Source organism: Phacochoerus africanus, chromosome 1, assembly GCF_016906955.1.
Source record: "Phacochoerus africanus isolate WHEZ1 chromosome 1, ROS_Pafr_v1, whole genome shotgun sequence".
NCBI classification, from domain to species: domain Eukaryota; kingdom Metazoa; phylum Chordata; class Mammalia; order Artiodactyla; family Suidae; genus Phacochoerus; species Phacochoerus africanus.
Genome location: NC_062544.1, coordinates 192613986 through 192639999, shown reverse-complemented (window position 1 = coordinate 192639999; position 26014 = coordinate 192613986). Strand labels below are relative to the sequence as shown.

General features: G+C 33.2%; 1 protein-coding gene across 1 annotated transcript in view; it reads right to left on the bottom strand.

Annotated features, from left to right (window-relative positions):
- Window positions 1-26014, bottom strand: part of NLGN1 (neuroligin 1) — a 713580-nt gene that overhangs the window by 453727 nt on the left and 233839 nt on the right. The gene's annotated exons all lie outside the window — the stretch shown is intronic.

Below are 26014 nucleotides of genomic sequence, written 5' to 3'. Positions count from 1 at the left end.
GGGAGATTATTAGTTATCAGAAAATTTAGGTAAGTGTCCACTGGTAGATTTAGGCAATCCAATGCATTCATTGTCTGTAGAGCAATGCATAATCTTTATCCTCATTTGCTGTTGGTATAATGGAGAACATAACGATGCACCTTTTCTTTTTCTTTTTTTTTTTGTCTTTTTTGTTGTTGTTGTTGTTGCTATTTCTTGGGCCGCTCCCGCAGCATATGGAGGTTCCCAGGCTAGGGGTTGAATCGGAGCTGTAGCCACCGGCCTACGCCAGAGCCACAGCAACGCGGGATCCGAGCCGCGTCTGCAACCTACACCACAGCTCATGGCAACGCCGGATCGTCAACCCACTGAGCAAGGGCAGGGACCGAACCCGCAACCTCATGGTTCCTAGTCGGATTTGTTAACCACTGCACCATGAAGGGAACTCCCGATGCACCTTTTCTTATGTGAAGTCCACAGGATTTCTCCTTTACTACACCCCCTGCTCAATTTCTAGATACACCTGGTTTGCCTTCATTTTTCTTTGAAAAGTGAGAGTGATTAAATAGAAATAAATATAGTTTCACACAGTAAGGGAGAGTGTGAGCTCTAAATTCATGTAGGCCTTGGTTTGACAATCAGAATTCCTTCCTACTGACTATGGACACAAGTAAGTTACTTAACTGCTCTGATACCCAACTTACATATATAATTACGTAATGTGATAATTAATTGAGATAATGTGTATAAATTTTGTACGATAGGTTTTGGAAAAGACTGTACTCCCTAAATGGTAATTATTATTGTTATCATTACTACAGAATTTATAAGAACTTTATGTCATTTGTAAATGTACTAAACATGCTTTTCTTGAATACCAAAAAAAACTACATCTCCTATAGAATACTTAAATATTAAGTTTTCTTTCTCAAGTAAATATTAAAGCAATTCCAGTAAAATACAATAAAAAAATTAAAACTAGATGAGGTGGTTCAAAAATGCATGTAGAAGAAATAATACATGGAGAAGGTCAGAATTTTTCTAAAAAAACAAAGGGTAACAAGGAGCAGGGATTAGCCATGCCAACATCAAAATGTATCAAAAAGCAACATTAAATAAATTGGAATGGGCATATCAATATACACAGCAAATCTAAAAGATAGAAGATGAATGTGTGTATGAATATAATACAAATTTAGAATATGAAAAGTTAGCATTTTAATTTAGTGAGAAATAGATGAACTAATCCAAAATGGCACTGGGTCCACTATTTGAGGAAAACGTGGTTTTGAAGGGAAAAATTTGATCTTTATCATATGCCAAAGCAAATCTTATTTTCTATATATCAAAGTAAATCTTAGAACAATTATAAGTTTAATTGAAAAATAAGCCACAAAATTATGAGATTTTCTTAAACATAATCTTAGAATGATCTGAAAAGACCAAAAAAACAAAAAAAACCTTGATTCCTGGCACAAGATATAGAACACTGAAGCCATGAAGGAAAAAATATAAAATTGTCTATATAAAAAAATGTTAGTCTTATCTGAGGCTTTGAAGACTATAAAGGCTATAAATCTGGGTAAAAGGAGGCACTTTTCTTCATCTCCTTTCTAATATTTATATATATTACTTTTTAAAGCACATGTATTACTTTTTAAAATAAAATCTAGTTATAATAATATGTTTTTAATGTTGGCTACAAGTTAACTTTTCATACTTTCCTAAATTAAGAGAATCTAATAACTCAGGAAAATATTAGCTTTAGTGATTAATAGCAGTTTTACATCATGATATTTGTGTTCTTTAAAATATATGTTTCACACATATCTTTTTGTTTTTAACATCTATGCAAAATATTCTAGTAAACATCAGTCTCAAACTGATAGATTTCTTTTTGCAGGGTCAAAAATCTAAGACTTCATATAACTAAAGAATAGAGTACGATAAAGAATAATAATCTTACATTATATGGTAGAAAATTGAGGAGGAATGACGCAGTGAAATGTTCAAAAAAATTGAATAGGTAATGCAAGGAAAGTTCTCCAATTTTAATAGAATGTTGTAGATGTGTTGGAAGAAACATGAGAACTTTAGTGACTCAATAGGAAAAATCTTTTTCTTTAAAAAATAAAGTATAATATAAACTAAGCTGTATGAAAATATTATTAATGATCAGTTAGCCATTAAACCTCCAAAGTGAATAGTCAAGGAAACAACAAAGAGAAAAGAATCTAAATATTTTTGTCCAGATTATGTATGTATCACTGTTGAATTACAATAAATCATGTATGTCCATAACATTCAAGAAGAACCTATAAAAAGTCTCCAAAAGTTCTAGATCAAGGGTACTCAATTTAAAGCCTTAACAAATATGAGTATATTTTTAACTACTGACATAAATTGGACTACACAGCCATGTAAAACATGGGACTGTCATGAAAAATGAAAAAATTGCCCTGTTCTCCACATGACAAATAAAAACAATTGTATGGCACTTTATACAAAATACAGTGTATTTGATTTTATTTGAAATTTTATCAAGACTTTTACATTATTTCAGAGAATGACATCATCCAATTACACTGTTACAAGTGGTGTCTGAGCCACTAGAATAACATATCAGTGTCTGTCAGCCTGCCTTTATAGCTGTGTGTTTGTTCACAGTAGTTCCACATATAGGGAAAGGCATCTGACCACTTCACTATGTCTTGTAGCATGGTCCTGATGCAAAACTTGCACTTTGAAACATATATCACTTTAAAAGTTACTTTCCTCTTTTACTTTGCAGATAAAAGATTTAGTTAATATATCTTTTTAAACATATGTATAGATAATACAATATTAAACATTATTTCTTTCTAGGATATTTAAGGTTGAATACAAGCCATTGCTTTTAAAAGGGGATACTGGGGCTGACCAAGTGAGAACTATAACTCTAGATCAAATCTGAAATAATCTGTCTATTCTTATTAGAGGAGGCTGGAAGTAGATTATATTATTCATTGATGTTATTACTCAGACTCTGCATTAGTCTCCTTGAAAGTCCTGAACTTCAACCCACCCTCATGTAGAACTACGAGTAAATAAAGACCTCAGTTTGGAATATGAGGGAAGCATGGACTAGTTATTCACATGCTCCTTCCAGAGTATTCACTGTACTGACCAACATTTATAGCCACTGCATGCACATGACAATTCATTATTGGTATTATTTCAATTTACAATGCAAATAATGTATGCATAATGATAGCATAGTTTATTTTGTGTTCTAGAAAATTATATTTTATTTTTCCTAAAATTTTTAAAAAGCTAAATATCACAACAGATATTTTTAAAAATAGTTGTGTTCCATTTGTTACATGATTGAATTTCTTCAATATTTCCCGGCTATATGGTGTCATCATACTTTAAAAAATAATAAAGCAACCATGTGGTCTAAATAGATGGATAATACCACACTATTTTGTTGGAAGGGACACAGAAATGAGATTCATATTATAAGAGCTATATATTTTCAAGAGGCTCATTTCATAAATAACTTGCCTGTTGTGCATTGCAATTGATGCTGTAGGCATATCAAGCACTAACCTATTGTTTATTATAGGCCCGTTTTGTCATTTTGATAGTACAGATTCAAGTACGGCAATCTTCTTTCCTCTCTCTGCTTCACTGGCTACATGACTCCCCTTGGCTAAAACCATACTGAAACATACTTATGAATGTCATAAGTTATGACAGCCTGGGAGGTGAATGGGAATCCTATTAACTGACTATGAAATTAGAGAATTATAAATCTTGATGGTACAAGTTGAGCCATATGCATGGATCACTATATTAAATAGGTATCTCTTTAACATGCTCAGATAAGTCCAACTAAAAATAAAAACATAACTTAAACACACGGAAACATATTGGTAAACTGACTGAACATATATTCATATATACATATACACATAAATAAATACATATTATACATATCTATAATTTGTATATATGTGTGTATACACACACACATATAAACACATTCTCATGATACATATAGACACATACCCCAGTTCTAGTAAATCTATAACCTGCTAAAACTCATCTGGAAAATAATATTATGGCCACTCAGTAGGGCATCTTGGGATCAATTACATACTTTATATAGGTAAGAAGAAAACATCACAGATGATTTTTAAAACCATTAGATATAATACTATGCTCAAGGCCAAGTATTAAATAAGATGGGCTGAGTGTTAACTGTTAGAACACAAGAGGGCAGAACTGAAAAACAAAAATCCAAATGAAATAGATTTGAGAAAACAAATCACGTAAACCCTTCAAAGGAATCTAAAGCCTGAAAGTCATGATTATTTGGATTGTGAAAATTCAATAATTTCCCCAATTTTCCTTTCTAGTTGTACCTCCCCACTAAAGTACAGACTTGCATGGCCAATCACCAAGTAGTAACTTCCACTTTGATACTAAACCTCCACTTTGATACAGAACTGAACTCCTGCAACATCACCACAAAGTTCTTCCTCCTGCCTTCTTCTTATTTTCAGGATATGGAAGCTCCCTCTCGCAGTGGATAAGGACAAAAACCTTAGAACCATTCTCAACTCTTTTAGTCCATCCTTCAAATCCTATCAGCCCTATCTTCAAAATGCTTAGAATCCAGCCACTTCTAACCACCTCTACATTCACCACTTTGGTCCAAGCCACCACCATATTTTGCCTGGATTATTGCAGTAGCCTCCCAGCTAATCTCCCTGCTTACACTTTTGCTCCCCTCCAATCTATTCTCCACACAGAAGCCAAAGGATGATAGATAAAAAGTAATTCAGGTATGATCTGAATTTTGAGCATCATTGCTCAAAATTCTTGCAAGTATTTCCATATTACTCAGGGGGGAAAACAAAAAAAGCTACATTCCCTCCAATGGCAGCTCTTATCCTCTGCCCCATCCCATCCCGAGGGCCCATCTGACTCAAAGGGAGGTCAAGCTGCTGTTTCTTGAATATACATAGTCCCCCTCTCAGTTCAGTTCCTTTGCTTTTTCCCTCTAACTAAAACGCTATTCTCTAGACGTCTGTTGGTACAGATGCTCAGCCAGGTCCTAATTCAAAGCCTTCTGTGGCCACCCTATTAATATTAACTCCTTTTTTTTTTTTTTTTCAAATTTCCCATCTTCCTTCTATGACATGTTTTTCTCCTTAGTACCTATCAGTCTCTAACATACTCTCTACCTATTCATCTTGTTTATTGCTTTTCTCTTCTCATTCAAATACAAGGCACAACAAAGAAGAGAATTTTGCCTCATTTGCTGCTAGGTCCCAAGTAACTAACACAGGGTCTAGCACAGCAGAGTATTCTGTGAATGTTAGTTAGATGAATGTTGAAGGACTACTCAATACCTGGGAAACACTTGTCTTTATCATATAGAAGTGCATCCCTATTTCTAGACATAGACCCTCAGCCTAGTTTTTTAAATCTCATAAACTTCTGAAGGGCCTATAAAATAGTTTAGGTCCTGAAAACCATGACAGAATTCACAGTACAGAAATAAGTCTTCAATGGCAAATTTAATATGTGTTTAAATGTGTTTATATATATGACAGTTAACTCACATCATGCCATTATATATACATATGATGATAAAGTATCAATCATAGGAATGAAATAAATGATTTTAGCAAACTCAAGATTATAGAAATTATAAAACATTTAATTTCCTTTTGTTTAGATAAGCAAAATCTTAAAGTGTGAAATGATACAATTTTGTGTTGATATTTTTCTAGCACCCGCAAAGATAAAATGGGGGTCTTATGGTGTTGTCTCTTTGCTGCCCATGCCTCCAAATTCTTGGCACAGTCAGATATATGTTTTCTATTCCTTTCCTCTCATTTTCGGCTCTAATAATAATGCACAGCTTAAAGTTCCCTGCACATGCTGACCCTCAGCTCTCTGGGCCAGCTGATTCATATTCATTCTTTAAAATATAGCTCAAGCACCCTCTCTCCCAAGCAGCTTTTCTCATATTGATCCTCTTTTCTGTCATAAGATAATAGGACAAAATTGGTGCCCCTAAATAGCTTATGCTTATTCATATCTCTTCACTAGAATGCTTAATCTAGATTTTGCCTCCATCTCCAAATTCAATCCCTACCACTCTGCTCCTGGTATATTGTGCTCCAGTGCCACTGGTTTGTTTTCTGTAGTCTAACTAATTACAATTTAAGAAACTTTGTCCTTCCTGTTCTTTTCCTATAGTGCTGTATTCTTGGACCTTGGAATGGCTGACTCCTCAGGTCTCAGCAGGAATGTCCCTGAATTTGGGCAGTCTTTGCTAATCATCTAATCTAACGGAGAGCTTTTCTAGCTTAATCTCTGAGAATCATGGTATTTTATTTTCCTCGCAGTATGTATTACTCTCTGATATAAATTTTTGAGTTTTTAAAAAATTATTTCTATACACCTCTCCCTGCCCTATATAGATTATAATCACTATGAATCAGAAACATTGTTCTGATCCCTAGTATAGGACCTGGTACCTAATAGATGATAAATAAATTTTTGTTGAATAAATGCAAGATTTGGTTTATCAGTATAATGTATAAGTTTAAGTATCTTTTTTACAAGTCAGTAAGCTTTTTGCGAGCAGAAAGATTACGCCTCTCTCCACTTTATATCCCCAATATCTAGCCTAGGATAAATTAACCATTGACTCATTGTTTTTCAAATAATGAATCATATTCTTGCCAGAAATCCTTATTTTCAAAACACTGAAAAATAGCTTTTTAAGAATAAATATTTTTATCTATTTATTTATTTATTGCTTTTTAGGGCTATACCTGCAGCATATGGAAGTTCCCAGGCTAGGGGTCAAATCGGAGCTACAGCTGCCAGCCTATACCACAGACACAGCAATGTGGGACCCGAGCCACGTCTGCAACCCACACCATGCTCACAGCAATGCCAGATCCTTAACCCAATGAGTGAGGCCAGGGATTGAAACTGCGTCTTCATGGATACAAGTTGGGTTCGTTTCTGCTGCACCACAATGGGAACTCCAAGAATAAATACTCAGATGGAACCTTAGAATAAATCATTTGGACTCATACACATAAATTTTAAGTGTTGCCTTGGATGACTAAAGGATCACAGCTGAAACAGTAAGGACTGTCCTATCACTTCTCTAAGGTGTACTAGTTCTCTTGCAGTTAGTTGGAAGCATATTACTTGCTCTGGTCAATGCCATCAGTAACTTTAAATTAAGAAAATGAAAAGGCTGTGTGCAATTCTGTGGTCTTTCTCTGGCTCAGAAAAAGAGAAGGCCATATATTGAGAAGGCAGAGACACAGATCAAGATCAAGACAATTTGAGTTACAGGAATGTCACATGGAGGACAGATGATCAAGAGAGTTGTCTGTATCTTCAGAAGAATTCGAGTGAGCAAAAACAAACAAAAAAAAAAAACTAGTTTGTCACATTAAGCCACTGTTGTTTTCAGTTTTTATTCCTGCAACAAACCTTAACCTATTCTGACTAACAGAGGAACATCCTCTTATTTAGACACACACACACACACACACACACACACACACACAAAGAGTCAATAGTCAGTGCACTTTTTGTTATAAAAAATAATACCTCATCTATACTCTGGAATTAAACTGCATGAATTTGTCACCTTTTTGAATTAACATGCCTCAAGAGAACAATTATATAAGAAAACTAGGACATAAGCATCCACTTTCAGTGAAGTGGCTTAACCTTGCCTATTTCCATTCGAACCTTAACTCAAAAATGCACTGTATTTTGCTTTATAACGTGACCTTATGATTAGGCTCTCTCTTAGCTATCTCTAGAGAGAAAATATGTTAGAGTGGAAGGTTAGTAATCTTTCACCTCAGAAACCTCAAGTATTTTAAACTTTGAATCACTTATATCTGGAATCTAATATGAACTTTCCACAGAAAAGAAAATTATGGACTTGGAGAACAGACTTGTGGTTGCCAAGGGAGAGGGAGTGGGATGGATTGGAAGCTTGGGGTTAATAGATGCAGACTATTGCCTTTGGAATGGATTAACATTGAGATCCTGCTGTGTAGCACTGGGAACTATGTCTAGTCACTTATGATGGAGCATGATAATGGGAGAAAAAAGAATGTATAATGTATGTGTAACTGGGTCACCATGCTGTACAGTAGGAAAAAAAATAATGTATTAGGGAAATTAAAAAAAAAGTTAAAAAAATTTGAAATAATAGAACCAATCTAATAATTTGTTTATTTGAATAATCAACAGGAGGCATATAGTGATTTCGATTTTATCATTCCTTCTATCTAATCCTCTTAGATCTACTTCTCATTAGTGGGAAAGAGTATATCAAGCACCATGTAAATAAAGATCATGTTAAATGGAGATGAGCATCCAACTAATTTGGCTGAAAAGTTCTTGAGCTTTGGAGAGCATTGTGTAAACACCAATTATTTTTGACCAATAAAAGGCTTTACACTGGGGGGGGGGAGAGGATAAGATAAAAAGAAAAATATTAAATAACGTAATACATTTTACTGATATTAAACCAACAAGTGTAAAAAGGCTAAGCAAAACACAATCAAGTTGAAAGTTTTGAAAAATGACATTTTCTTATGTTTTTCCCACCATGAAATATGAAAAAGGATCTTTTTAAATGCTCATTATCAAAAGAGCATTTGCAAATAAGTGGTTAGACCCTCAATTTGTTTTTAAAAATGAATGAAAATTAATCATACTATCAGCACTTAAAAACATCTCTTAAAAAGATTTTTGCTGAAAAGCTTTCTCAATCCTGTTCAGCAGAACATTATAGTCTGAACTATAATAAAGTATAATTTTAATTCTTTTTTTTTTGTCTTTTGTCTTTTCTAGGGCCGCACCTGTGGCATAAGGAGGTTCCCAGGCTAGGGGTCCAATAGAAGCTGTAGCTGCTGGCCTACGCCACAGCCACAGCAACTCGGGATCCGAGCTGCGTTTGTGACCTACACCACAGGTCACAGTAACGCCTGATCCGTAACCCAGTGAGTGAGGCCTAGTCAGATTCATTACCCACTGAGCCATGATGGAAACTCCTATAATTTTAATTCTTATAAACGAAAGAAATGAGGAATATTTAAAAAATAGAGATCTTGGAGTTCCTGACATGTCACAGAGGATTAAGAATCTGATTGCTGAGGCTCCAGTTGGCTTCAGAGGCACAGGTTTGATCCTCTGCCAGGCTCAGTGGGATAAAGAATCCAGTGTTGCCACAGCTATTGCATAGGTCACAGCTGTGGCTCAGATTCAACTCCTGGTCCGGGAATGTTCATATGCTGAGGGTACAGCCACAGAAAAAAGAGAGAGATCTTAATTCCTCCACTCTTGCATTAGTTCATTGGCTGGCACAGTTTTCCATGCTCTTCTCTTGGGTACAGTTTGCAGAGGTCTAAGTGGCTATTTGGGTCTAAGTGAGATTTTTGGATGGAGTTTTTATATACTCACAAAGCTGAAAAGTACCCATTTAAAGTTTCTAGTCTGATTTAAGAATACCATGGCTTTCAATGTTAGACAATGAAAAATATTTTTAGTTACTTATATTAGACATATTGAAACTACTACCAATTGTCAATATAAAATAAACCGCCAAACCATAATATCAGTACACAATGTCACTGCATCATACTCCTTATGATAAGGAACATTTCAATTTAGATCAGTAGTCTTCATAACGGTGAGTGCTTACCCAAGGGAATTACAATGTGATCCAAAGGAGGGGAGGAAGAAACCAGCAAATAACCTAACTTTTCTAATATACAGAATGACTGGATGCCTTCCCTAGGTATGTAAGTCAAACACACCATTTAGGTGCACATCTTATACATGTGTCATATATATGCAATGCATGAGGACCTGAGGGCAGGGAGGATGCTGCTTAGCAGCCTATTATATCCTTGTTAATTTTGTTATTTTAAGGCATACTGGAGTCCAATTAGGTGGATTTACTGTTTGTGTTATCTAATTTTAATAAAACTTGCACTCACAAGGGGGGCAGGTGGCTTCAAAGGATTTCTGCAAAAGCCTACAGACTGAAGGTGTTATAAGGACCAATAAGCCATAAAAGTGACAAATTGATACTTTTTTTTCCCCTGTTAAGAGTGAGATTGTAGTCAACTACATTCCAAGGTAGAATCCATGACAATGTAATCCTACCTAAAAAGACTTCAACCTTCAGAATTGTCAAGACTATTATATGGATTTAAACATACTGTGATTAATAATGAACTGCTCCTTAAACTTTGGTGTCTTTGTGAATCATCTTTTTCAGTCCTAACAGCCATTAAAACTAATCATTAGCCTGATCTTAGAAACAGTCTTCCAAATCTCTGGATGACAAAATGTAATAGTAATACCTTAAACATACCAATCCTTTGTTAAGCATACAGCTTTAAAATGCATTTTAAAATGTGTACAATAAAATAACTATTATTTTTAAATGCTTTTTCATCTTTAAAATTTGTCTTCTAAGTATTTTTACAAGTTGAATAATATGATAGTACCGTGATATATGTATATACTTTACAAATATATCCAGAATTGAGGGTTCCTGCTTAAAAAATTATCTTAACAGGTGAGTATAATTTTAAAAAAAGTTAAGAAACAATTGTCTAGGAGTTCCCATCATGGCTCAGAGGAAATGAATTTGACTAGCATCCATGAGAATGCAGGTTTGATCCCTGACCACAGGTGTGGCTCTAAGAAGAGCAAAAAAAACAAGTCTAGAGTTATGGGGCCCATATGTAACTGTTGAGCACTTAAAAATATAGTTTGTGTTACAGAACTACATTTTAAAGTTTTATTTAATTTTAGTTGATTTACATTTTAAAAACAAGCAGTGTCAAATACTGTTTTCTATTAAACTCAACTATATTATTTTGGTAGGACCACATTTTACCTTATCTGTGAAAATATAGCTTATGAAGTGAGATATTCTGTAAGTATAAAATGAATACCTTATTATAAAACAGAAAAGGGGCAAAATGTTCCATTAAGAATGCCATGTTGAATCTATCTAGAAATGATAGTATTTTGGTTGAATAAAATATTAAGTCGAATGAAATAAAATATTTAAAATGAATTTTATCTCTTTCTTTGTATTTTAATGTGCCTAGTATAAAATTTAAAATTACATATGCAGATTGCATTATAATTCTATTGTACAACGGGTCTAGAAGCAGTAAGTGGTAGGTAGGGAGTTTTCCAAGAGGAATATTTAAGAAAATAGTTCTATAACTTTTGCAAGATTCAAGACTTGGCTAATCAATTTTTTAACCTGTAGAAGGCATACATATACATATAACTTTAAAACAATGTGAAGATTTTTTAATTAGGATTTAGTTAGTTTAATGCAACTAGTAATTTCCACTGACATCTACTGAGTCATATAGAAATAATACAGAGTGAACTGACACAAAATTAAATTGTAGATACTCAATTTTAATTCTATTCAGAACAGTTTTTTACTACTATGTAAAGACTAGAGCAAAAGAAAAGGATAAAAATTTTTTTTAAAAGATAATATAGCAAGTTGATTTTTTAATAGAACACTAGAAAGTAACACTTTTTTCTTTTTAGGCCCACACCTGCTGTATATAGAAGTTCCTGGGGTAGGGGTCAAATTGGAGTTACAGCTGCCGGCCTACACCACAGCCACGGCAATGCAGGATCCAAACCATGTCTGTGACCTATACCACAACTCACACAAATGCCAGATCCTAAACCCACTGAGCTGGGCCAGGGATGGAACCTGCATCCTCATGGATACTAATAGGGTTCATTTCCACAGAGCTACAACAAGAACTCCTGGAGTCTAATACTACCTGTTAGTAAACCCTTGCTAATTAAGAATTTATTTAATCAATGAAGAGAACTCCACATTTGGGTTCTCGATCATATGAAACCTTTATTTATTTATTTATTTATTTACTTACTTATTTTCATAGCCAAGACTTTTTAATGGAATTTTTGCTCCATAACATAGGCTGGGGAGGATGTGCACAGCATGGTCCCATGTCTGAAGAAACTGACTCTAGTGGGCCTCAGCTTGATGACAGTATCTTGTACTCTTAGAAATCCACAAACCCGCTTCTGGACAAATATCAGGGTCCTCTCTTCGTTCTGTAAGATTTTCTCCTTCTGTTTTATCCTTATTTCAAAAGGTTCAGGGATATGCTTTTCACATACTTAGAAGTACCATAACCGTCTCTATTTCTTCTTATTTTTCTGACCTAACTATAAAGAGAAATACAGACTCTGTTTCTCAAACATTGTTCTGCTCATAAAAATAGTAAAAACATGTATCCATTTTGGTCTTGAGTATTTTATTAACATCATCTACAAAAACCTAATTAATTTTCAATGGGTAGCTAACCAAAGTTTTACAAAGTCTCATAGTTTAGAAATATATTCTGCATATCTTTTCTTAAATGAATCCAGGACCTTATTGTTTCTGCATATTTTTAATCATCAGGATAGATATATCTCTAATTCACTACCTCACCTCTTTCTCTTCCTCTTATACATTACTCTCATTCAAATTTTTAAACAAGAAAATTTCAGGAGTAAAATGACATTTTCATAATAATTGCAAGTTAAATCTGTTACTTAAAAATGCTTTTAGGAAACTTGTAGTGTTGGTGATTTCTATCTCAATAAGTACCATGTTACTACAGATGCAATTTAAAAGCATCAACTTAGAATAGATTTACAAGGAGATCCTGCTGAGTAGCATTGAGAACTTTGTCTAGATACTCATGTTGCAACAGAACAAAGGGTGTGGAAAAAAAATGTAATTGTAATGTATACATGTAAGGATAACTTGATCCCCTTGCTGTACAGTGAGAAAATAAAATTAAAAAAATAAAATAAAATAAAAAATAAAAGTATTTGCTTACATAAAAGTTAGATTCTTTATGACCGTCTTGATTCTGATCTATTTCTGATATTAAGGGTGATACCATTTTAAAAAAGAAAACTAATTATCCTTCCCTCTTAGGAACAGCGCATGAACTGGGCCAGCCACCAAGAAGCTCTTTTATTATCCAAACCCTGTGACTCAGTCTGCCTATAATCATGGGTCAGCAAAATAATCAGTAGTTTTCTCATATAAAACAAATATCCAATTAGAAAACTGGCCTATCAAGTGTGCACATAGCTTAAAAAATCCAACTCTGTACATGCTTTATTTTCAATAGCCCCTGCCCTCACCTACTTTTTATTTGAAAGATTCCTCTTGATAGACTCTAGCAATAGGTAGAGAAAAGACAGGGGTAGATGATTATAGGTAAATAGAGCACACCAAATATGTTGCATTAACAAGCTTAAACTACAGGGGTTTGGACTGTTAATTTTAAGCATTTTCATCATAGAATTTTATTTTTATATTTGCCCTCTGAACATGAAGTAGCACATGACAAGCTTTTTGTGAAAGACTTAATGACTAGAATACTTTTGATTTCCCCGAAGAATTGCCATGTTTTGCAGTTCTTCTGATGTTAAGAAATAAAGGAAACTTGGGACAGTTCCAGCTCAGAGCCCAAATCATCAACTCTGGAAATGTTCTGAGAATATGTTTTTTCCAATCTTCCAGGTCTTCTATTTTTTCTAAACCCAATTCATTATTTATATACAACCATAATTTTATTGGATATACTGATAAGCTGTCACAAATACTTTGTGGAAAATGAAAGGGTAAAAATATGGGTTTGTTAAATATGTAGTTGATTACCTTTCTAAAATCAATATTATATAGATTACAGTGAGCTACTACTAAGGAAATATGTATCTAATACTTATTTGAATGAAGAATAGCCTAGAATTAGGGAACAGTTATACATGCTTGATGTGGTTCCCTCTATACATGTTCTTCTAGATAATAAACTCAAATATAAATTATAGACTGTAAATGATTTACTTTGGTAAATATTACATATTGGTTCTAAAGCAGAAGAGTCAAAAACACATTCAGAAAAACAAATTTCTTATGACTTTAAACAGATAAAATCATGGTCTATTTCAAGAGAAAACACTACACAGTAAAGCAATGTTTTCATTTATGTTAAAAAGGAAAAATGAATATTTCCTAAAGCTTATTTTCATACAAAGTAAAAAAAAAACAATTCTAGCACAATTAAATAACAAAATATTAACATATTCTTTACTGTCAGAAAAAATTGTTCCTAATTATGATAATAGTAACACAAAAATTCCTTGTAAAAACACTTCTGTTTGAGTATGATGTACATTCTCTAAAAGAACTGACTTTTCCAGGAAGAAAAAAGCTCAAATACAAGAAGCTAGCACATATCAAAACAAAAGTTAATATTTCTCTTGTGTATGTCTCATCTTCAGTTATTTTAGAAAGGTTTCTAAATGGTAACTTTACTGATATATAAATCAGATGAGAACTAATACTTGTTTCATACTTGGAAATTTTTTCTGAGAAAAATATTTAAATCTATGGTCCTAACTATATACTGTGGGGATGTGGGCAATCAATAGTCAGTTTAAGATCTCTCACGCCAACTTCTGCCTATTTGTGACAATAGTTGAACAACTGTAAATCAATTCAAGATAGGTAAAGTCTCAAAAGGCAAAGTTAAATAAATTACAAATTTTTTTCTTTTGTTTCCCCTTGTATTTACAAAAGAATAACCTTAAGCTGAGTTCACAAAATTTGTAGATTTCATGGCCCATTACACATAGAAAGTCAATAGCTATCCTTTCTGCCATATTGTATATATTTTAATTCAAAAAGTGGAGTTTTAATACTATTTTGAAGTTAATTTAATGCTCAGGAACACCAGTCTTTTCACTTTCCCAGTGCTAAGCAGGAAACAGAATAATGAAAATAGTAAATGCAGAAATCGCTAAACAGTTTAATATAAATTATAGCTTTCATGTATCAGAGCTCCTGTACACAGGGTGTTTCTCCAGGGGATCCAGGGGTTTTTCCTGCCACTGCTACTGGGGACAAAGTATTGCTACCATTAGCAAGATAATAACCTCATTTACGTAAAACCAGATATTCGGCCTGTGTAAGCACATGCTTAGTACTCCATACTATCCACATCCTCCACCAGTAGCCACTCTTTCTGCCTGCTCTGTATCCTAAGACATGTATATCCTAAGAAGAGGACACAGTGAATTCATTTCCAAGCTTATTGATGACTTCTGAATTGCATATACAGAATATTCTGCTAGTCTTATGGAAACTGGAAAACCACATAATTCACAGTGTTTATTTCTAGTTTGAGTTGCAAGGCACCTACTATATTAAGCAGTTAATATATGTAACAATATAACAAGTAGATTTGGCTTTCTGCATGCCAAATTAAAGACTATAGAAACAAAAAAGAGATAAATTAGTCCAGCCTCAGTTATTCTATAGAAGGTAGGATGATGTCTGAACTACAGAGAGTGGGCAAAATGTGGCAAGTACATGGTTGGACATGATCCCAGTAGCTGTGAAGAACTTAGCCTGGACTGTGTGGAAGAGACTCCAAAAACTGATAGAAGATACAGTTTTCTAAGAGCAACATACTGTAGCAGGCCTGAAATTGCAGGAAAAATTTGAGATGGATCTCAGAGTTGCTAAGAACTATTCAGAAACACAGACCAGAGGAAAACAAAAACAATAACAACAACTAGTACTCTGCTATATATTTAAGGAATTTTGACTGCTTATGATTGGGAATGAAATGATACATAAATCTGAGTCTAGAGGCTGGAAGATCAGATGAAAGACCTGGTAACCCAAAGTGAATAGTTAGTGGCAACAGAAATAGAAAGAAAGAAACATATATAAGGAATCTCAAAAAAATCAAACAGTGCCAGTTAAAAATAGAAAAACAAAGCAAAAAGACAAAAATTCAGATGTTTATGGAATAAGTAGTTCAAGGAAAGACTTTAGAAAGAAAAAAAGAGGAGTTCCCTTCGTGGTGGAAATGAATCCGACCAGGAACCATGAGGTTGCGGGTTTGATCCCTGGCCTCACTCAGTGGGTGAGTGATCCTGCATTGCCATGAGCAGGGTGTAGGTTACAGACATGGCTTAGATCTCGGGTTGCTGTGGCTGTGATGTAGGCTGGCAGAAACAGATGTGATTCGACCCCTAGCCTGGGAACCTCCATATGCCACACCAAAAAGCAGAAAAAAAAAGAAAGAAAGAAAGAAAGAAAAAGAAAAAGAGAAAGACTGCAGGAGATGTCCTGGCAGATAAAATTAGGGAATACATTTAACGCATAAATTAGCGCAAGTGAATGGGTTACCAGGGATCATGGAGGTGAGGGGTGAGGGGGTCCTGCCTTGGTCCCTACTGAAGATTCATCAAAGGGAGGAATGGATCATTTGAAAGCAAACCAAACCTAAAAGCAAAATCCAAACCCTCATTGTTTGATAAAAGAAGAATAACTGATTCTGGGTGAAGAAGAAACACAGTATCTCTATTAAAAAATAAAAATCAGTGATGGGACTAACTTACTATGTTGAATAAACTATCTCAGGGATATAGGGCAGGTAAAGCAGGACACCTTAATTGTCTCTGAAAATTATTACTATCCTTCTCTCAATCCATAGATCCAATAGCTAAGGGCTAGTTCCTCCCCTGGAATTCTTTCTGTGGGTATTTGTATTTCACAAGCCAATTTCTCTCACTTAATTCTGATAGAGGATTTTGCCTGGTTGATTGTGGGTGGTCTGTTCATTTGTTTGGACTTTTGCATTTGTACCCCAGCTGCTTGTTTATGTGACTTATTTTGCTTATAATTATCTTACGCCTTTTAACCGTATTTCAAAATATTTATCTATCTTTTAACATTTAAATTTGTAAATGCATGGGGAAAAACAAAACCAAAATCTATAATTGCCCTCGCATGAAAGGTACACAGAGGCTTTTCCCAAAAGCCTCTGTGTACCTTTCACCAAAAATATTCTTTTTCTTACATCCTATTTTTTTGGAAATACAGCTTATCAAAATTTGTCCTAATAGTTTTATTTGTTTAATGGCAATGTTTCTACTCACTGTAAGGTTCAAAAAGGAAGGATTGGTTCTGATTTTTTTTTTTAACATTGTGAACACCGACCCCCCAACTAGTAGGAACCAATAGTGAAGATATGCATCAAATGTTTTTTGGAATTAATGAATGAATAAGTGAATGACCGAGTTAAAATGATGGCTGCTGTGCTGAATAAGAAACTAAATATATTTTTGTTTACAGATCGGTAAAAATATAAATGTCTTTTTTGTTTACAGATTGGTTAGTTGCAGTCCTCCTTTTGAGTGCCTGAAATCAGTTGTTCAGTTCTGGACCCAAAAGAACACTTTGACTAGAAATGGGGGAAATTTTTCTTCTACATTCAGAGATCTTATTCCAAATCACTGCTCATAATGAAATCATAAACCACATACTCCCAACTTCCTCCCAGAATTAATTTTAAAAAAATCTCTTTCTTAGAATAACCCAGAGTTTAAATGAGGTCATATCAATAACATGAAAACTCAAATAAGGAGAATTCATGATACAGTAATTTATTACAATTTCTTATATTGGTCAGTGTCTGGAATAATGCTGATAATATTGATTCATACACCTCAAAGAAGGAATTCAATAAAGCTCTCAATAATGCTGGTTTAATTTTTCCTGTTATCAAAATGAAGGGAAATTTGGCAAAATCCCTGGGTTGCTCTTAGTGTAAAAGGCAGATTCCCATACTCACCTGAGTCAGGCAACACTCAGTTTGTCCCTCAATCCTCTGTGAGCGAAATGTCTGTCTCATTCACTGAATTTACCAAGCATCTCACCTTAATGAGGCACATTCCATGTTTTCTGTATCCACAGCAGGATGTCAACTTTGATCAAGGTCTAGGCCTACTCAACACACTTTTAAAATGCAAATCTAATCATATCACTTATCTGATCCATGACCTATCATTGCTTCTTATTGTTCTTAGAAGTCCTAAATCTTTAATGAGAAGCTGCATGGCCTGCTGCCTGTTTTCAACCTTATTTGACACTGCTCAACCCTTACTCAAAGCATTCCAACTGGCTTTGCTTATCTCTTTTAACATGCCAAGCTTCTCTCTTCCTTTGGCTTTCACCCAGCCTTTTCCCTCTGCCTCAAATCTGGCCTCCTCCTCCACTCCATGACCATGTCAGATCAACACCTACTGACTCTTCAGATCCACTTTAAATTTACTAAACAAATATTTCCTGAGCAAATAACATATGCCAGGGACTATTTTAGGCTTCATGAGCTAGAAAATAATACAAAAAAATTGAAATATAAATAGGAAGTTATTGGTATGATCAATGTAATACAGAGAATTTTAAAAATGTAGATGACTTGTAATATGGTGGCTCCTTTTAGATTGGATGAACATAGATTGTGTCTCTAAGAAGAAGACAATTCAACCAAATGAGAAGGATAAGGAACTGGCCTCACAAAGATCTGGGGCAGAGGGAACAGCAAGTAAAAATGGGAGTGAATTTGGTGTATATGGAGGAAAAAAAAAAAAAAGGCTGGCACAGAGAGTAAGAGCAGTTTGAGATAAAGAGTAAGAGATACAGGGACAAGAGGTAGAGGTACCAAGAGATGCAAATAACTATTCATGCAGGGTTTTGTCAGACAGGACAGGGAAGGAGTTTGAATTTTATTCTCCATGAACAATGGGGATGCCAGATGAGGGTATTAAGCAAAAACGTTATCTGGTATAAGCTATGTTTTAAAAAGATATTTTTTTTCTTTTTACTTTTCACCAAGTTATTTAATGAATTAAAAACACCATTATTTATAGTTGACCCTTGAACAACAGGAGTTTGAACTGTAAGGGACTACTTGAACAAAAGATTTTTTTTTAATAGTTATTTCCCCAATACAATTTTTATTCTACTGTACAGCATGGTGACACAGTTACACATACATGTACACATTCTACTCCATCATAAGTGACTAGACATAGTTCCCAGTGCTACACAGCAGGAGCTCATTGCTAATCCATTCCAAAGGCAATAGTTTGTATCTAAAAAGATAATTTGATTTTTCTCTGTGGAGAATGGATTAGAGATGAGAGCAAAAGTGAAAGAGATAAATAACATAAGAGGTTTAAGGAGAATTGGCATAGTTTGGCAAAGGGAGAAATGGAAAGGAGACAGATCCAAGGTGGATGTTGGAACAATGCAGTGAGAGATGCTGACAAATGGACATTCAACTTAAAGGAAAGACAAACCAGAACAATCTTTGGAGATTTTGCTATATCATCCGGATGGGTGGCAGTGCCAATCCTATCAGTATAATACTGTGGTGAAAGAGAAGACTGCCCAGATTAGACTCCTGGCTCCACCACCTAATACTGTTTGACCTGCATGACTGTTAAGAATAAGTTACTTAACCTCTCACTTGTTTTTGCATTTATAAAATTGGGAAAGTAACAACCCTAACTCATAAGGTTATTGTGGGAATTTAGTAATATAATCCTTGGATTCCCCAAGGGGGAGCCTACAAAAAATGTGACTTATGCAAACTGCTTAAACAGCTTTTGGAATATAAATTCTCAATGAATGTAGCTATGGTTATTATTACTATTGTTGCAATTATATAACCTGTGGAAGACAATGAAATATGCAGTCCTGAGAAAATCAACATATTTTAGCCATTAAGTTTTAGACAGTCATTAGTCATCCACATGGAAATATCAGGAGGCAGAAATATCTAAGTTTATCCTCTGAGGAATAGTCAGTCCTGAAGATACAATTTGGAAGTCACTTCCATACAGATGGTATTCAGAGCATGATGGAGGATAATGTGAGAAAAAGAATGCATATATGTGTGACTGGGTCACTTTGCTGTACAGTAAAAAATTAACGGAACACTGTTAACCAACTATAATAGAAAAAATAAAAATCATTAAAAAAATCACTTTTATTGCAAGCCACCTGAAATCATTTTAAAGGGAATGGGTAGAATAAAAATAATAAATGGCCTACTTTGCATTCTGTCCTTATCTATCTAAAGTTTCTTTTTTTCCAAAGGACAAACAATATCTCCACTCCAGGAGCTCATTTTAATTCTCAATCTAGAATTGATTAGCATCCAGTTCTTATTAAAACTCAGTTGGCACACTGGTATTTGAGAGAAGAAATCTATGGACCAAGTTAACTGTCCATTGCTCTAAATTGGTTTTAAGCTCTATCCTATTACAAGTGAAATCATCAGATATCTTACTTCAATTGCATCTGATTAGATCTTTGCTCAAATAACACTATAAAGTTATTTATTTATTTATTTATTTATTTATTTATTTATTTTGCCCTTGGCCTTTACAGAGGGTTATATATAATCTTATGCTGAGAATATTTCTGCATCTTCTAATAACATAAAGACTATCACATGATTCCTATATTTTTTAGAGTTCCAAGTAAAAACAACTCATGGTAAATTTCTCTGTATTATAGTGTGAGAAGAAACTTGATGTGTTTTCTCTGAAATATATATATTATATACTTCTGAAATATATACTATATATTTATATTTTTTCTGAAATATATTATATATTATATATTTATATGTAAATATATATTATATATTTAAAAACTTTACATCTTAATTATATCTATTATATTATATAATTTATATTATATATATTACTTATATATTATATATATATATATATATAAACCTTTAGTAGATAATTAAAATGAGAAATTCATTCCATTATTATTTTTACTTTACTTCTAGGAAATTGGGATATACATTTATGTTTCAGTACAGTATCTATTCATAGCCTTAGTTTCTGCATCATCTCTCTATATAGTATAGGTGTTCATATTCAATATTTTATCAACCTATTTATATGTGTGTGTCACAAATTACCTCCACTTTTTTGAAGTGTAAAGGGTATGAGCAAATAAAAATCAAAAGAGTATCTTTCTCTCTTCAGTTAATCCCAGAGATAATCCATCTTTCCTGGTTTTGCTCAAATACCACTAAATCCATGAATATATTTTTGACTCTTCAAGGACAAATTCCTGCTTCTACCTCCAAAGAACGCAGTTAGATGATAGTAGGATATTATCATCTTATGAAATTTAATATTTGATTACATATTCCTGTCATATATAAGTTAGATTTAGAGTTGTCTGAAGATTTACAACCAAACAGAAATAAAAATGATGAAAAAAACAAGAAAAATAATGACAAAACCTTGTGCACCTTGAGAAATGAATATGCCTTTCTTTTTTTTCTTTTTTTTTTTTCTTTTTAGGGCCTTTACCTGCAGCGCATGGAAGCTCCCAGGCTAGGGATCTAATCATCGGAGATACAGCTGCTGGCCTACACCACAGCCACAGCAATGCCAGATACAAGCCTCGTCTGTGACCTACACCACAGCCCACGGCAAAGCCAGATCCAGAGCAGGGCTAGGGATTGAGCCCGCATCCTCATGGATACCAGTCGGGTTCATTTCCACTGTGCCACAAATAGGAATTTTTGCCTTTCTTTTTAAATCATGACGCTTACCTAGACTTTACCAAATCTCCTTGCTGCTAAACTACTCAGATTAAAAGATGAATCTCAATCCCTGCATTCATATTGATCAATCTGATATCCTATGCTTCTTTTATTTCTTTTTCTATATCAAGTGACCATGTACATACCAATCAATTAATAAATTGATTAATAAATTGTGAAGTAGAATATCAATGACTGTTCTCTCTTGAGTACTTATTTTCCCCCTTAATTAGACTGAAAACTCCTTAAAGATAAACACTATATTGTTCTTACTTTTTATCCCTCACAGAAGATACATAGTGCTGGAAATAAGTGCTGTATTTTTGATGACTGACTACACCTAAGTTATTTAACTTCTGTTACTTGAAGCATATTATTGCACAGACAGTATAATTACAAGAATTAACAAGTCTCATTAACCATTTCTAACAGAATATATATATATTTAGGTGTTCATTAATACTGATATGCAGTAACATTAATGAAAGCTAGTTTTAAATGGTTTAGTCTTACATGACATTATAAAGTTAGCTAACTGTAATTCTTCAAATGTAACTAGTAGATGAACTAGCACTTCAATTATTTTTTTCCCTGAGTGAGTAGTAGAGACATTAGACCACTGAGTAAAATATTTAATTAAACCCTTTACTAAAATGTTGTCAAATAGCCAGAGATATCAGTATCTCTGAAATCTTTAAAATGTTTTTTTCTAAAATAAATTGTATATGGTTGAATTATGAATGTATAATTGCCTATAAAATATCCATATCAAAGTAAAAGCAGCTTATTAAATTTTAGTCTGATGATTATGGTTGACTAAGTTAGATCTCCACAGATATAAATTTTTTCTCTAAAAAATAACAAATTATTATTATAAATTTAGAGAGGTGGCTAAAAAACACATTTTTAAGGTTAAATTAGTTAATGTATTTTTTCATTTTTAAGATTTTAAAATATTTGGATAGTTTCTATTATCAAAAATATTCCTTGCATAATAACTCAATAGTGAACAATTTATTTCATATTTTCTTTCAATTTTGTCCATGAGTACATATGCTTATCCTATTTACAATCATAACATTCAATAAAAGATTTTGCTCTTTTAAGAGTGCATAATTTAAATTTATCACTATTTTCAACATAATTTTTATTTTTAACTATACTCGAGAATATTTTAAAACCCCTATAAATAATTATTTTAAATACATTAACAGAGTACAAAGAGTTAAAACTGAAGACAAAGAAATGTATATAACCAAAAGTGAAAGAAAGTCTAAATGTTTATTAAAATAAGTGTGAGACTGAATGAGATAAGGTTACAGAGAACTTCAAGATACTGGGGAAATGATGTTAGCAGGCAGAGTCTTCTATTCCCTTGCCTTTTTTTTTTTAGATTTATTAGAATTTTTACCACCACCAATAGTATTTTCAATGCAATGACAGTAATAGTCTACATTACCACTTCACAGAAAACCACAAAACAGTCTTGGTTGAGAAACTAACTCCAATCTGTTTCCAGCATCTTCAGATCAATGCTATCATAGGAGGCTTTTTTTCCTTTTGTGTTACTCCTATTTCATAATGAACAATATTTTTTAACATGAAATACTTCAAACTGGAACCTTGGCTGCTAAATAGCTGTATGAAATTTTTGATTGAAACATTGTCACATTTTTAATTATTGCCAAAACAAACTTGTAATATTTTTCCTCCTAGATGGCAAATTCAAGTCAAAACTAATTACATTACCTGTTTCAGACATCCTGATATGTTCTGTCAATCACCTGAGAGCAAGTTTCATAATTAGCCAATTTGAACACTGGACCCCAGAATTGATTTCCTTAACACCAAGACATCCAAATCAAAACATAACTCAGGATTTCCTCTGATACAAGTTCAAATCATATTTTCTACTTCATGTCCAAACTCTCCCAAGTCCGACAAAACAGCAATACTTTTGGATCCCAAACTCAAGAAACCTTGGCTTACCTTGTTACTTGCAGACAAATTATTAACAACAACAGCTAAAATCCTATAGTTTTTTTTGTTGTTGTTGAAGTTCTCCTGGCAGATGAGCTGTTTACCCAGTTGTGGTATATTGCACATGCACAGTGTGCTGAAACAGATGTTCTGATAACTTACTTTTTTCACAAGTTAATTCATTTAAATACATTTTCACAAAACCCAACACATATTTTGGGAAGTGACCAGAATACTTATGTTCTAGAACTTATGTCCTGAAACACATCTAAGAATGTTTTACTAACAAAGTTTTGTACTTTATCATGTTGAGAGGAGGTCTATAAAAGCAGATGATTCTTAATGGTGATTATTAGTGTACAATGTATGTAAGAGAAACAAAGGAGCCAACTAAAGGTTAAATCTTAAACTACAGTAGAGCCAGAAAAAATATTTAACATTGGGAATACCATCCATCAGCAATACCAACGCTATCGGCCATGACACAGACCAAGTAATTGATTGAGTTCTTCATTGTTTAACTGGTTAATCTTTTGTCCTGCAATCCAATCATTCAGAGTATGGCATTTAAACATACGATATGAGCATGAATAGAAGACTGAAATTGGATCGAAGTCACTCTTCATCAGTTCTGAACACATTTTTTAAAATGGACAAAGATTATACTAATATAACAACACTGCTCATTTTTTTTATACCCCCTCCTTTTAACACTGCTCATTTTATGGGATCTTATTTTATGTGAGTACAACCAATAACCAAGTGAAGTGACATAAGGTATGACCAAAAGATTATTTTAGTAAAATAAATGTATATGACTAAGCGGATGTTTAAGTCCTTAAAAACACTCTTACAACAATTTGGCATTTAATTTTAAATTTTAAAATGGCAAAATAGTCACTGCATCAGGATTTTCAATTTAAGAAATTCAGAAAAATATAAGAGTGATAATCATTGAAAACAGCTTAGTTATAAATAGTGCTAAAATTAAATACATTAACGATATTGAAGATCTTCACATTAAAATCTTGCCTATGAAACAAATGACAATGCTATGATATTAATCTAACTATCTAGATATAATCCAACTAGTGCTAGACATTAATCTAACACTATGATATTAATCTAAGGAGATTGATCTAAGAACATTATGAACATTTCTTTTTACATCTTCTAATATAGAGTTTTCTTTGGTGGGATGGCATTCATCCCTACTCGCTGAAATTATAAGAATCATCTGAAGCAACGCATGACTATACACAATGGGGAAACTAATGTGTCCTTGAACAATGATATAGAAATATTTTATACCTACATTGAGAGAGTGCATCTATTATATTGTCCACCATATTCCAAATTCAAAATAGCAAACTAGAAAAAGAACAGGATTTCACTTTGCATTGTTAACATAGCTCCTTCCCAAAGACACACAAACTTGACTGACAAAAATTATTCCTTTTTATATTTTGAGATTGGCATAAGCACAGGATTATGATCACATAGAAGGAATCAGAGAATAATAACTAACACTGAAGAGAAAAACCAAAAAACTAAACTGATTCTCAATGACTAAAATAAATATTAACTATTATAATGAAGAATAGAATTCAAATTCATTTTAAAAACATTTCATAGTAAAGAATAAGTTGTCCTTTTGTGCCAAAACAATATTATAGATCATAACTTTTTAAGTGTCTAGTTAAGGGTTAAGACTTTGATCAACAGCTTAAAAAAAAAAAGCTTTTGTGATGAATCATACTCTCAGCAAATACCTTTAACCTAAAATATCACAGATAAAGGTGTTTTATTAAATGTCACAGTTATTTTACATCCCTAATTGTGAGAATAAAAATAAACTTGTACATGTAGAATAGTAAGTTTATATTTTAAAAATTGGCAATTACATAAAGCAATATGCCTATTTCAGAGTACCTGATATTTTAAAAATAATAGCCCAATACTTTTATTCAAAACTAAAGATCTCCAGTTGATTTTGTTTTACATGCATATATATGTTGTTGAATTGAACTTTCTGACATGATTAAATCAATGCTAGTTTCCAAATCAAATAATTTAATCAAATATATTCAAACAAAATATTTCTAATTATATTTTATAAATTAAAAAAAAACTACACAGAAATGGCATTCCCCAAAGCTAGTCCATACACATATTCTTGAAGAGACTATAAATTTGTTTCTATGTTCAGGGCAAACCTCAGGCAATTTTACAGCATCATAAAAAAGAAAAGTAGAAGAAAGAAAAATCGGCCCAGGGACTAATTCTTCCTGAGAAAGACCCTGCCATTGCTGCCTTTCACAGTTCTATAAAGCCAAGCTAGAAGAGCATTCATCAACTGTGTGAATAATTTCATTGCTGTTTACTTTTAAACATTAAAACCAACCCCAGCTGTGTTTTGTCAAGTAATTTATGAATATTTATAGAATATTGAAAATATCAAATTTTGGTTCAAAATCAGCAAGCAC